We start from the raw sequence: 12,767 nt of genomic DNA, 5'->3' as shown, positions 1-12,767 counted from the left end.
AATTAAGGTATGGAGCTAGGTAAAATATTTTAAGGATAAATCAATCATTTGCACACGAGGAAAACATACCTACTCAAAAAAAGAAATGTGAAATCTGGTTTCAAAATAAATGCTTTCTATAATTTGGGATGTAACAGTAAAAGCCTACATTCCTACACTGATTTCATGATACGGCAAACTTACACCGGCTGTATGCCAGATCCTTTTTATTTATCTGAATGCACCTGGCACCACCTTAACTTTAACCATCATCATAACTATAGTCGGTGTTTTTGTATGGTATTTACAGACTTGACGTAATAATATAGTTACAAGGAAGATGGTGCAACCCGGGGTTAGATTTCGGATGATATTATTTACCGCAAAATAATAGAAGGGAAGCCATTATAGATTATTAACTATGATTTAATAACAAACATTTTGATAACTCTGTGAACCTTGATATCAGTGTTACGAATATTTACATAACCAGCAATCGGCTTTCGTAGTCGCCAGATATGAATATGTATTCAAATCTGTATAAAATCAATATCATCATCATGTAAATAATCAATGTCCTTCTTCTAAATATACAATAGCGATATACGTGGGAAAGATTGTAGAAAACATTTTTTTGTAATGTCATAAGCGTATTAACTCGTTTCTCATTATATTATTTCAAGAATCTGGCAAAAGTCCACGAATCCAGTTAAAGAGAGCTCGTTTGGTGGAACGAGGGTGTCGAGAAGAACCGCCTCTGTGGTCATTCCCAGTGGGGGCAGATTTTTCTGTTCGATTTGGTTGGTGGTGGCTTGTTCTAAGTCCGCCTGGCTAGCTACCATCATCTTACCTGAGTCTGTCGCCATAACAACAATGTTAACAGAAATGCTGTGTTCCGGCAGTTAGAGGTAAGATAGCCAGTTCCTCATGCAGTGGTTGAGGATTCCGGGTGAAGCTCGCTTCCACCTTCGGCCTGATCATCACTTACCATCAGGTAAGATACAAGCCAAGAGCTTCTTCGTTGTAGATAAAAAAAAAACTGTAGAAGTAAGAACAAAGAAAAGAACTCTACTAATGTAAATATCTGAGGTCTAGCACGAGAATTGGCATAATGTCGTCTCACATTTGAAGAATCTAACAAAGTACTCTATGGTCCAGTAGTTAGAATGTAGACTCTCTTATCGGAGGTCTTGAGTTCGATTCGCAGCTTAAAGTACCTAACGATGGCAAATAAGTATTATGTAAGTTTCAACATTTCATCATCACAATGTATCTTTGGTATGAATAGATTGAAGGCTAGGCTGTGATTGATCTAAGAAATTCAGGCGAATCATTGCTAGAGTTTGAATGGTTTGAACCGAGTTGGAGTGTCCATAATACAGGCCGTATTTTCAATGTCAAAAAAAACCAATTTCTTTGTTGTCCAATTTTTATATTGTGTAAAGTGGTGTAACTATTCAAATTTTATTGAGACGGCCTTGTGATAGTGACCTGCAAAATGGCGTCGATAACTAATCGGCGATCTAATAAATCAGCTGGTTGCGAAATTCGCTAATAAATTATTTAATGCGCTACTTTATGCGATTGTCACAGTCAAGGCTTTACTGTTCTCTCATACTCATTGGCAGTGCAGTGTTAGGGAAAAAAATATTTTTAGATGTGTAAAAGTTTCTAATCAGTAGGTACTCGTAGGTCCCTACATTTACTCGTCTAATGGACTCTCCCTAAGTCCACAAAAATTATTCATATACGATGTAGACTAGTGTTTTTTATTATTTTCGGCACTAATTCACAGTATGGCCATATGAGTTTAAATTATCTTAATTTACTTTTAACCGTGTTGGTTGATACTGCGTTTACTAACAACCCAAATAAATTAGGACATTTCTATCAAAAGATTGCCAAAGAATTGGCGCGAACAATTCAGACAATACAAGAAGTTCCTCCAATACCTTGCAGAGGTTGCGTCAGCCGCCCACGCTTCAGCAGTGTACCAATTTGTCTAACAAAATTCTAACTTCCGTAGCTAAGTATAAAGGTTAAGTATTAATCAAATAGTTCACAAATGTTCACGTTTTTTGTAGAACGGGAGTTACTTAATAAAGTTGGTACCTAATTAAATAAACAATTAATAAATTATCGTATTTAATTGGTAAAATATAGTAAATTGGTTAGGGTTTTAAGATTTTAGACAACTACTAATATTCTTACAATGTGTTTGAATAAAATATTTAACACTATTGTGTAAAATATTTTGGTGTCACGTAGGTTATTGAATACAATAACCTACTATAAAAAGTTGGTGAGACACAATGTAGGCGGTCTTATCGCTAGGAAGCGATTTATTACAGAAAACCTTCAATAGAGATCTTCCTCAACTTTGTAAGTAAGAATGTTTGCTTTCATCAGATATGGTATTTCAGCCACGTGGCATCGATCGGCAGGGGTCGCCCAAATGCCATCCTGTGACCCGTTCTGACCCCGAAGGTTGTAATGCTGGAATGCAGCATTATGACCGTGTAATTGCATTTTTCCAAAATTGCTTTTTGGATGTACGTTAATAAACTAACAAACAGTAGAATTGTGCGACTTATAAAATTAAGTTAGATAGTTTGTTGCACTCTCTTCAGGAGCTGAAGACTAGAACTTGTCAATAAGATAAAGTAAAACTAAAAAAATATGAACTACCATAATTTATTTTTCTAATCCAGTAGAGGCTAAAATGACTTGATAAAAATAACTCATTCTGATAAAACTCAGATTCCTATCTTTTAATAATTAAATTGGATCGGAATCAAACTGTGTACCTACTTTTTAATTTTATGTTCGATCCAAATACCTACCTATTTTTTTTCTTACCAATTGAATTTAATTATGTAACATTCTGATAAATCCACTGAAAATCATCATTTTTTTTTTACAAAAATTACCACCCATAACCACACAAGACGATGACGTTGTCCTTAAAAGGACTGAGAGCCAAACGATGTTCTTTCTGTCAATGGTCCACGTGGCTCCATCGATCCGCCCGCCCTCGTCTCCCGCCCAAATGACACCACGTGGGAAGCTGGTGAATTGGCTTTTACAATGTTCGGGCGACGCGACGGCACATTAAGATAGGTAAACTGGCAGCTTATGTAGCTGAATTTAGATAGGTTTTGCTAAACAAATATACGAGTATAATACTTAGATTTGGTTTTGCAACAAAAAAAGGTTTTTTCTATGAATCACTTCGAATTCTTAACCCTCCGTCCTGACAAAGATGAGTCAGTGAGTGTGGGATGACCAATCGTTTTTGGGTATTTTTCTATTGCATTTTTTTCTAAAATAGCAATTTATTTACATTGTCTAGCCCGTAATTATGTATACAAAACAGTAATAGTTCTTTACTTTCCATCACGCCGAAGTACCTACTTCTGTGTTCAAGCTAAAAAATAAAATCTCAAATCGGAAACCAGCTAACAGTACCCATAAATTGTCGTTTGTCACACCAACATTTGCCTCTAGAGGAACCAAACCCGCATTTCCAGATAGTCGGGAGTTTTGTAGTTAATCCACGATGCATATAGAGGGTTAAGATGGCCTTTACATACTTGGTTTGCATTTGTAACAATCACCAACATGTCGTCATTTCCGGCACACTAAAAGTGTACGGAACAATCCGCCCACGAACCCACGTGGGCGGATCGATCGGCGTCGCCCGCCCAAAGCCGGCAGTCTTTGACCCCGGCTCAATTCGGCTGAATTGGCCGCCGGAATGGCTTATGTCAGAAATAGCACATTTTCTTCGGGGTGCAAGTATTTTTAGTTGGTAGGTTTTCAGAGACAGGTTTTAAGTTTTAAACGTCTGAATTACATTTCCTAAGTTTGACCTAACAAAGAGACCTAGGCGAGTATGCATTTCAGGATTTCGTCCTACAAAAAGGTGGTCATTTGTATTTCTGTCTGATAATTTATTTGGGTAACCTTTTTCAGTTTGTGAAAATAAATTGACGCAAATGGATATAGATCATTTAGAAAGTTAAAGCTGAATTAAGACATTAATAATGCCCACTAATTGAGTAACAATGATTACATTGCAACTGCGATACTTATTTTGACCGAAAAATGAAACTCAAGGTCAAATGAAATGTGAATACATACAGCTGTTGCCATAAAATATTAATTATTTGAAGACATATTAATTATGTATTTATGTACCTACAGCTCGACAAACATTTTCAGTTTGCGCATCGCATTCGATGGCGCATTATTTCTTCATGCATAGAACGGATTTTGATGAAACTTAACAATCTTTAATTTGTCATTAAAATGATAGTTTATTTTTCAGATATTCGTTAAACTTAGAAAGGGTTCAACCCTTTCTAAGTAAAAAATATATACAAAAACTGAAGAGTACACAACTACTCACGGCTTGACGTTTCGGCTGCGATGCTGCAGCCGTGGTCACAAGCAGACAGAAATATTTTAGTTGAAATGGAACGCGAAAGTTTAAAATCTTAAGTAATACACAAGTAATTATCATTTTTTCAGAATACATTTTTGGGGGTATTTACAACAAATACATAAGTTCAGTAGGTACCTATGTCTGCGTAATCAAATCCCCTCGAACCGTTACAGGGTATAGAGCTAACGAGGGTTGGGTAAACACGTCTGCACCCCATGTATCGTCTGCTAAATTGGTCGCTAGGGTTGGCACTCACTACCTATATCATGTTGGTGTTTAAATTATTTTTAAGAAGGTGCTGAGACTCTGAGATATTTTACAGGTATAGTACAGGTGGTAGAGGTGGTAAATAGGTCAGGTACAAAGTTCCTTGGTGCGTATAAACGCAGTTTGACAGTACCTGTGTTGCGTATATTTGATAGAATACTTCAATGCGTATAAATTGGTATTTATTTACACAATTAAGTAATTTTTCAGTACTATTAAGTATACGAAAGTATTTTAAGGCAAAAATCTGTAATCTGTGGTGAAGATTTACAGAAATATCAGGTAATTTGTAAGAAGAAAAATCTCTACCTATCAACTGAAAACCACTTAATGCAAATGTTCTACAAGTTTTATAACATTCCTCTATGTTTTTTTTTAATATTCTCGCCGATTATTCAGTTACCTAGGGGTGACAACCCTAATTGTTACTGGGAAGGAGGGTTAGCACCATAGCCCTGCTCTTAAACCTAAGTAGTCCAAGGTCAAGCGAGGGGAACTAGTTTTGTTCCCTTTTTCATATTCATTGTATTACTCTTTTATTTCCTTTTGGTGACTAAAGGCCAGACAAAACGTAGACGGTTGAATTAAAGCCGTTAGTTCTATTTTTAACCGACTTCAAAAAAGCAGGAGGTTCTATGTTCGGCTGTATATTTTTATACGTCGGCATTTCTTGCATATTGATCTATCTTTGCATTTGAGCTCACAATTTGGTTAGTTTATCATAGATTTTTATTCAAATTAAATATCTTGGTTTACCACCTCTTTGAGAAAACATATCAAACGTGGCTGAGGAGATATGAAGTCATGTTTGTCAGCTGTTCATAATAATTATTTAATTTTTAGCGTTAAGAGTTGCATCGAAGTAGCTCAGTTGGAAGAGCAGTCGCCCGGCAAGCGAAAGGTCATGGGTTCAATTCCCGCCTTAGGCAGTTAAATTTTTTCAAGTTATTTAAATGTTCATAAAAAGTTTATTCTTGTCTCTTTTTGACCGTTACACTCGTATTTTAACTTGATGCTTTCTTAATCGTATTCTCTCATATTATATCATTAATTATTAGTAAGTTAACCCATAATTTTGCGATAAAGTAACAATCGCTCGACCCGATTCTGTCCAGTAATCACTGCAGGTTTATCAGTGTATGTAGGTCCCAGGAATAATGGATTGGGTTACATTACTGAATCATTAATAACATCTGTTGTTACTCTGACCGACAATTAATTTGAAATAATGGTTACCCAAAAACACAATTAGGTTTTGGTTTTGACCAGAGCGGTATAAGTATGTACTCAACCACGCACGAGTCAACGTTCGAATGATCTTTAGTAATGTAAACTGTGGGTCTAGACAAAGTGCAAATTATTAATCGCAAACCAGTCGAAAAGTGGTCGAAAAGCCCCTTTTTTGTATTGAGTATTGACGGATTCGATTTTCGATTCGATCAAAAAGTACGTTTTGTCTAGGAGGGCTGGTTTTTCATAAATGACGTCGATGTGTCATCATTGCCGGCACGGCTGTAGTGTCCCTTTAGTTTCTGTGATCTGTGGTTTGGACTCATCATTTATGACCCAGACTCAATAATTTTTGTTTTACTCTAGCAATTAGCATAGACGGAACATTACTTTACCTATTTAGATTTTTATTGCTTAAAAATATTCCTGTTATTTAAAAAAATGCATACAAAGCTATCTAAATATATAAAAGGAGAACTGACTGACTGACTGACATATCATCGCACAGCCTAAACGGCTAAACGTAGGCACTTGAAATTTGGAAGGGACATAGGTAGATTAGGTCCCGTAGAGGTACACTAAGAAAGGAATTCCCGAAATTCCCACGGGAACGGAAATTATCGGGAAAATCCTTTTGTATGAAAAATCTAAACCGCTTAAGTTAGACGCTTGAAATTTGACATGCCTGAAGTAAACCTGAAGTTTAGTTACCTTAGTAAACTTGAAGCTTAGTTACAACAGGATATTGCAAAATTCCCACGGGAACGGGAGTTAGCGGGACAAAACATTTGTATAAAAAAATCTAAACCGCGTAAGATAGACGAAGGGGGTAAAACGGGATCCACGCGTACGAAGTTGCGGGCGGCCGCTAGTAAATTATAAATTTAGAATTACTAAAGTGCATTGACATACTAAAACAGCCACACTCTACTGACCTTCGACACTGATAGCAATTATCACGGACCACTCACTGTTAATAAACTGTATAATTATTTTATTTATCAGGAAGGATTACATATTTACTAAATAAACAATGGTCAAACAAACCAGAAAAATGTGTGTCGGGGCGCTTGCAAATTAATGCAAAAAAATTGTATGGTGATCTTAATTTGAAGAACATAGTTTTAATTAGCAATTGATTAGAAGTAGGTCACACTGTATAATTGACATAACACACGACGTGTTATGTAACTTCATGATAACAGCAGAACTATAAAATTAGAGATAGAGTAAGTGCCCCCTACTTCGGTATATTAAGGCTCTTACGACTTTAACATTTTATTTAAAAATAACCAAGCATGATATCAGTATAAAAGCTTTTGTATGCTGAACTTTGGTCTTTTGACAGTAAGTTATTACATAATTTATAGTTATATAGTTTGAACTTTTTTTTATATTAATTGTTCTGCGGACCTCTTGTTTGGATCCTGTTTCGTGACAAAATTTTGCTCTGTTTCTAAGTTCGTGAACTCATGTCCCCTATTTCGGGATAAGGTTTTATGCATCCAGTTTGGATATTTTAATAATGATTAAGGGTTTAATATATTTAAAAACGATAATATAAATTAAGAATAAAAAAAATGTGTGAAATTGACGATTTTACTTACCTGAAATATTCATAAGAAATAATGTGAGTCTAGCTAGGTACGTACCTACGTATAATATTTTGATTTGTTAATTCTAACAATATGTGAAAATATTTATATAACCATTAGAAATGTAGGGGGGGGGGAACTTAACCCCCCCCCCCCCCCCCCTTCGTACCTATAAAACTTTGATTTGTTATTTCTAGCTATATGTGAAAATATTTTATAACCATTATAAATGTGGGGGGGTCTAACCCCCCCCCCCTTCTCCCCATAATCCCAACCCTGGAGCTGTTTCAAGTGAGGGTAGCCCCCCCCCCCCCTGAAAATAACCCCAGATACGCCAATGACTCATAATAAAAAGTAAGTAATTAATTAATTTCTTAGGTAGGTAAGTATTAAAAACTAAAAAATATGTCGATTTCTTTGATGGTACGTGTCATAAAAGTACCTAACACAATACATTTATATATCACGAACTTGGAAAAAAGTAACAATAATACGGTTCCTTGTTTCGTGATACTGATTATTCCAAATTCCCCAAGTAAAATTCATGGATTTTTGTCAAAATGTGTCAATTAACTGGGTACTTCTCATTTTCACTCAAATTTGATGGTCACTCAATAATAGTTCATAAACGGTATAAGTTAGAACAATAACTTTGATATCAGATGATAAAACATCTATTTAGCTACATACAAAATAAATTTTATCGTAATAGAAGCAAAAATAATACGAAAACATCACATGAAACGATAAAAAACGGGGTCATTTTTCGCGTTCTCATCGTGTCACACCTTCGGTTGCAATGAAACATTTGGTTACTGCATTCACAATTTTCATTCAATTTATAAATATCCTTAGACATTTTACACTGCGCTCCTAGTCCCAAACTAAGCAAAGCTTGTACTATGGGTACTAGACAACGGATATAAACATACTTAAATACTTTTTTTTTGTAAATACATACTTATTATACATAGAAAACACCCAGTCCAATACAAACAAATATGTTCATGCACACAAGTGTTTGTACTGTGCGGGAATCGAACCCGCTACCTTCGGAATAGTAGTCCGTTTCGAACCACTACACCAAACGGCCGACAAAATATATATTTGTGTGTAGCATATACTAAAATCATCGTAATTAAATATGCTTTCCACACAATAGTCAAAAAAATATCTCCTTATAATTATTTCGGATTGAGAAAGCGAAATACGTTGGTCACACGATTTTAGGTACCTAAAATTTTGAGTAATAATACAAGATTGCCGTTAAACCGAACACCAGCAACCAATCACAGCATTCTATTCGGTTAACGTCAGTCGCGCTCCGGCCATTGGGGAAGTGAGATAGGTCGATCGTCGCTCCGCAAAAAAAATACGTAACTTTTTGTGATTATCCACAGACATACCGTCGCTTGCTTGAACAATATTTTCTACCTCTAAAATTTAAACAATTTAATTGAAACTTAGGCCATTGAAAACTTAACATGTTAGGCTTATTTGTGTAGTATTCGACTTGAACCGTTAAATTCAAATTTAAGGATAATCCATAAAAAACTAAAATGTTCGTCACCTTCGTGGCATCACCTTCGTGGTGTTTTATACACGAAGGTGATTTTAGGCCACGAAAGTGATTTCTTGCTTTGGTTTATCTTAAAATATAATGACTGGTGTTTATATTTTTACAATATTTTAATAACTAATATTTTCTCGTCTCCTCGCCTCGTATTTTTGTTGTATGTATGTATGTATGACTGTATGTATGACTGTATGTATGTCTGTATATGTGACTGTGTATCTGTTTGTAAGATAAATTTAATCTGAAATTTGAGTTAAAAGTTGTACAACAAAAATACGAGGCCGTCTGGCCTCAATAAAAAATATATTTTTGTTGAGGGACTGATAATCAGTTAGAGTTCTTTTTTATTGAAGTACTGATAATCCTTTTTTTGCTTCTTTAGCATTTCAGAATGCCTTCAGTATCACCCTTAAAACCAATTGCGTAGAATCTTGTAACTTAGTAGGTGACGTTATCGGTAAAATTTTATCTTGTATTTAAGTAGGTACCTATTTATATTATGTTATTGCTATTTATCTATGAAAATAAGACAAAATATATGTTTTATAAACACTTGAGAGTCATTTACAGTAGTAACGTTTGAAAAAAATATTGCTGTGAAGTACAGAATCACTTTCGTGGCATCAAAAAATTCAAAACGTTAAAGCTTCCCAACGGAATTCACTATTTGACTGATTTACTGAGAATACACTCTTCACATCAAGCGCTACAATTTTTGTTTACAAAAAGTTGAAATAAGTTAGAAATAAAATTTGCCACGAAGGTGACGATGAGAACCGTGGCGATGAGAAATACCCAACTATTATCTATCCCATATACAATACAAATAAACAAAGATAAATAAAACAAATCGAAATAAAACCAAAATTATGCTGGTACTACTTATGCTAATTTATCTTAAAATTGGTCATTTATGTGAACTTCAAACTCGTGTCATATAAATTCTAGTGAACGAAACATATACCGAATTTAGGTCATGAGAAACTTGAATAAATGCGTTATTTGTTTCATAACTTACATTTAAATTATCATAAATAATTATTTAAAAACCAAGCATCTAAATGTTATCCATAATATCCTTGAATCGGTAGTGTCACGAAATAGGGGACACCCGAAAAATAATATGTACGCTATTTCGTGAGTCAATTAATCGCAATTTTAAAGGAATTCTACGTTTTCATACAACTTTTTTCTAAGTCAAATCAATTGTCAAGGAACACATGAAACCACTATTACAAGTTTTATTTAAATGGATGTTCCTTCGCCTTTTTATAAGCTTAAGAAGTTGGAGCGCTAACCTTACGGTGAGAGCAACCTTTGCAAGCCGCACGGATGTTTTTGGCTCTCTGAGAGTTTGAAGCTTCGTATTGCTCTCATTTTTGGTGCCACAATGTTGGTACTTGGTTTTTTAGATAGCTTAAATAATAGAGTTTTTGTAGTAATGAAGAATTTTTATAAATAATACTCCATTTGCTTATTATTTGAGCTAGAAAAAAAACTTACGAACTTACGTACTATCACGAACTAGTAGCCGTTTACCTTAAATCACGACTAATAAACATGAAACAATGTCTCTTTGCTACTTAACTTTTAATAATTCTGGCCTTATACATTTTACTTAAAATCAGTTATATAACTGTTCAGTGAACAGTTTTAGACAGCAAATTGATATTGTTCGTGGAAGACATCGGTAGCCAACAAGTTTCAATCCCTAGCTACAACTTAAAGTTACGAAAATAAACTAAGCTCCTTCAAAAATTACTCCAAGATAATAATACCTACTCTAATATTATTCAGAAACTTCAAAACCTTTTAAATACAATATACAACAGCGGGCCGACCAGACGTCCTTGGGAGACCCCATTTGACCCGTTCAAAGCGTTCGCACAACGCGCTTTCTACAAAGGCGCTGGGAGTTTGCACGATGTTCTTTTCTCATGGCCCTTTTATTTGAGGCGTGGACGACTATTCAAACTTGATTAGGTAATTGAATCCAGCTGCGTACCTTGTAGCATACCTATAGGTATAGGTACTAAGTATTGTCCTCAGATCATAGAAAGAGAATAGATATGAAGTCGCGCGTAACTACAACGAGAACCAGTGTCCCCACATTTCCCCCACCACAGCTCCCACACACACATTCAACTGTGTAAAAACAAAGCGACTGAGAGTCTACGACAACATGTGCAACCGGCTTAAAAGTGCTGTGATTGGCCAGAAGGCGTGCCTTATGGCCAATCAATGGCCGCGTGACGTGACGCACACTTTGAAAAAAGCAATTAGAGAGAAGAAAGATAAAATGGAGTCGATAAGATATCGATACTTTAAATCCTGGGGGCAAGGCTCGAAATTGGTTTAAAAAATGCTTGTATGAAAACCTTTTTATTATTATACGTTATTATTATGTTCTTTAACGATTTTTGCATAAAGGAGTCAGTTCCATTTTGTATGGACGAAAAACTCAGAATCAATTATTGGGACTAAATGAAGTTACCTTATATTAATTTACCCCAACCAAAGCTCAATGTCGTTATCGATGGAGTATAGAAGTTATAGACTGACAAAGTTTGTATGAAAAGTCATGGGTTAAGTAGGTACTTGCGATTTTTACCAGTATTTACAATATTGGTAATATATTATTATTTACTTTAATAATAATAACAGGATCACTGTAATTATTATTAACTACTATCGCGCATTAACTTTTTAATTATGGCGAAATTCGTACCGCCTATGTTTATCAAAAATAATGCCTATATTAGGCTTTCAACTAGCTCTTATAGTAATTACATAGTTGACAGTTACTAATCCCTTCTACTATTGTTATTGTTTTTGTAAAAACTTAAAAATCGCAAGCAACTCATGATTTTTTCATTCAAAATTAGAAAATAGAAAATAATAATTTACTTCTATTTATCGATAATAGGAAACCGTATTAGAACACGAGCCCTGCACTATGTTACGACCGGCACATGCGGCCGTACTGTGTATTTTCACGCGTCAGTGGATATCGGAAGAAATAAAATACATTGCGCAGTAGTTACGCATGACATAAAGTGGTTGCTAACTAAATCGTCAATGTACAACGTGTTTGAATTTTTATCACCACTAATTGCGATATCGCAGTAAATGTCACGGCACTGAATTCGTTCGTAAAAATGTTTAGTTTTTTTTATTTATAAGCAAAATACCAATGGATTTGCAATACTTACATGTGGTAAATGACTTCATTGTTCCTGTAGTTCTTCGTTTCACTTATATTATTGCACGTTACGACGCATTATCCAACAATATCGGAGAACATTTCCTCAGTACGACTGAATCGCGACTAACCTGGCGTCGCGGGCGATGTTCGTTTCTGGGCATATCGCGGAGACACGCGCCACGCCCCCGTTTCACATCTATTCCCTTCTATGATCTGAGGTATTGTCTGAGTCTATATAAAGTATGTAGCTTTGAATCGAAATTGTGATCGCTCATTATTTTTTTCTTCAGTTAGGTTATCTGTACACCTTATCGATACACCTATTATGGAAATAATTTTAAAAAGTTCAACAGACACTTATTATTAGGCTGAGTTGCACCACCTAACTTGAAATAACGCTAACCGGTGTTTTTTGTATGGAGTTTGACAGATTTTTGACGTTTGTCAAAGTTAAAGTAAGATGGTGCA

This window comes from Ostrinia nubilalis, chromosome 24 (genome assembly GCF_963855985.1).
Source record: "Ostrinia nubilalis chromosome 24, ilOstNubi1.1, whole genome shotgun sequence".
NCBI classification, from domain to species: Eukaryota; Metazoa; Arthropoda; class Insecta; order Lepidoptera; family Crambidae; genus Ostrinia; species Ostrinia nubilalis.
This window is presented reverse-complemented; position numbering follows the sequence as displayed.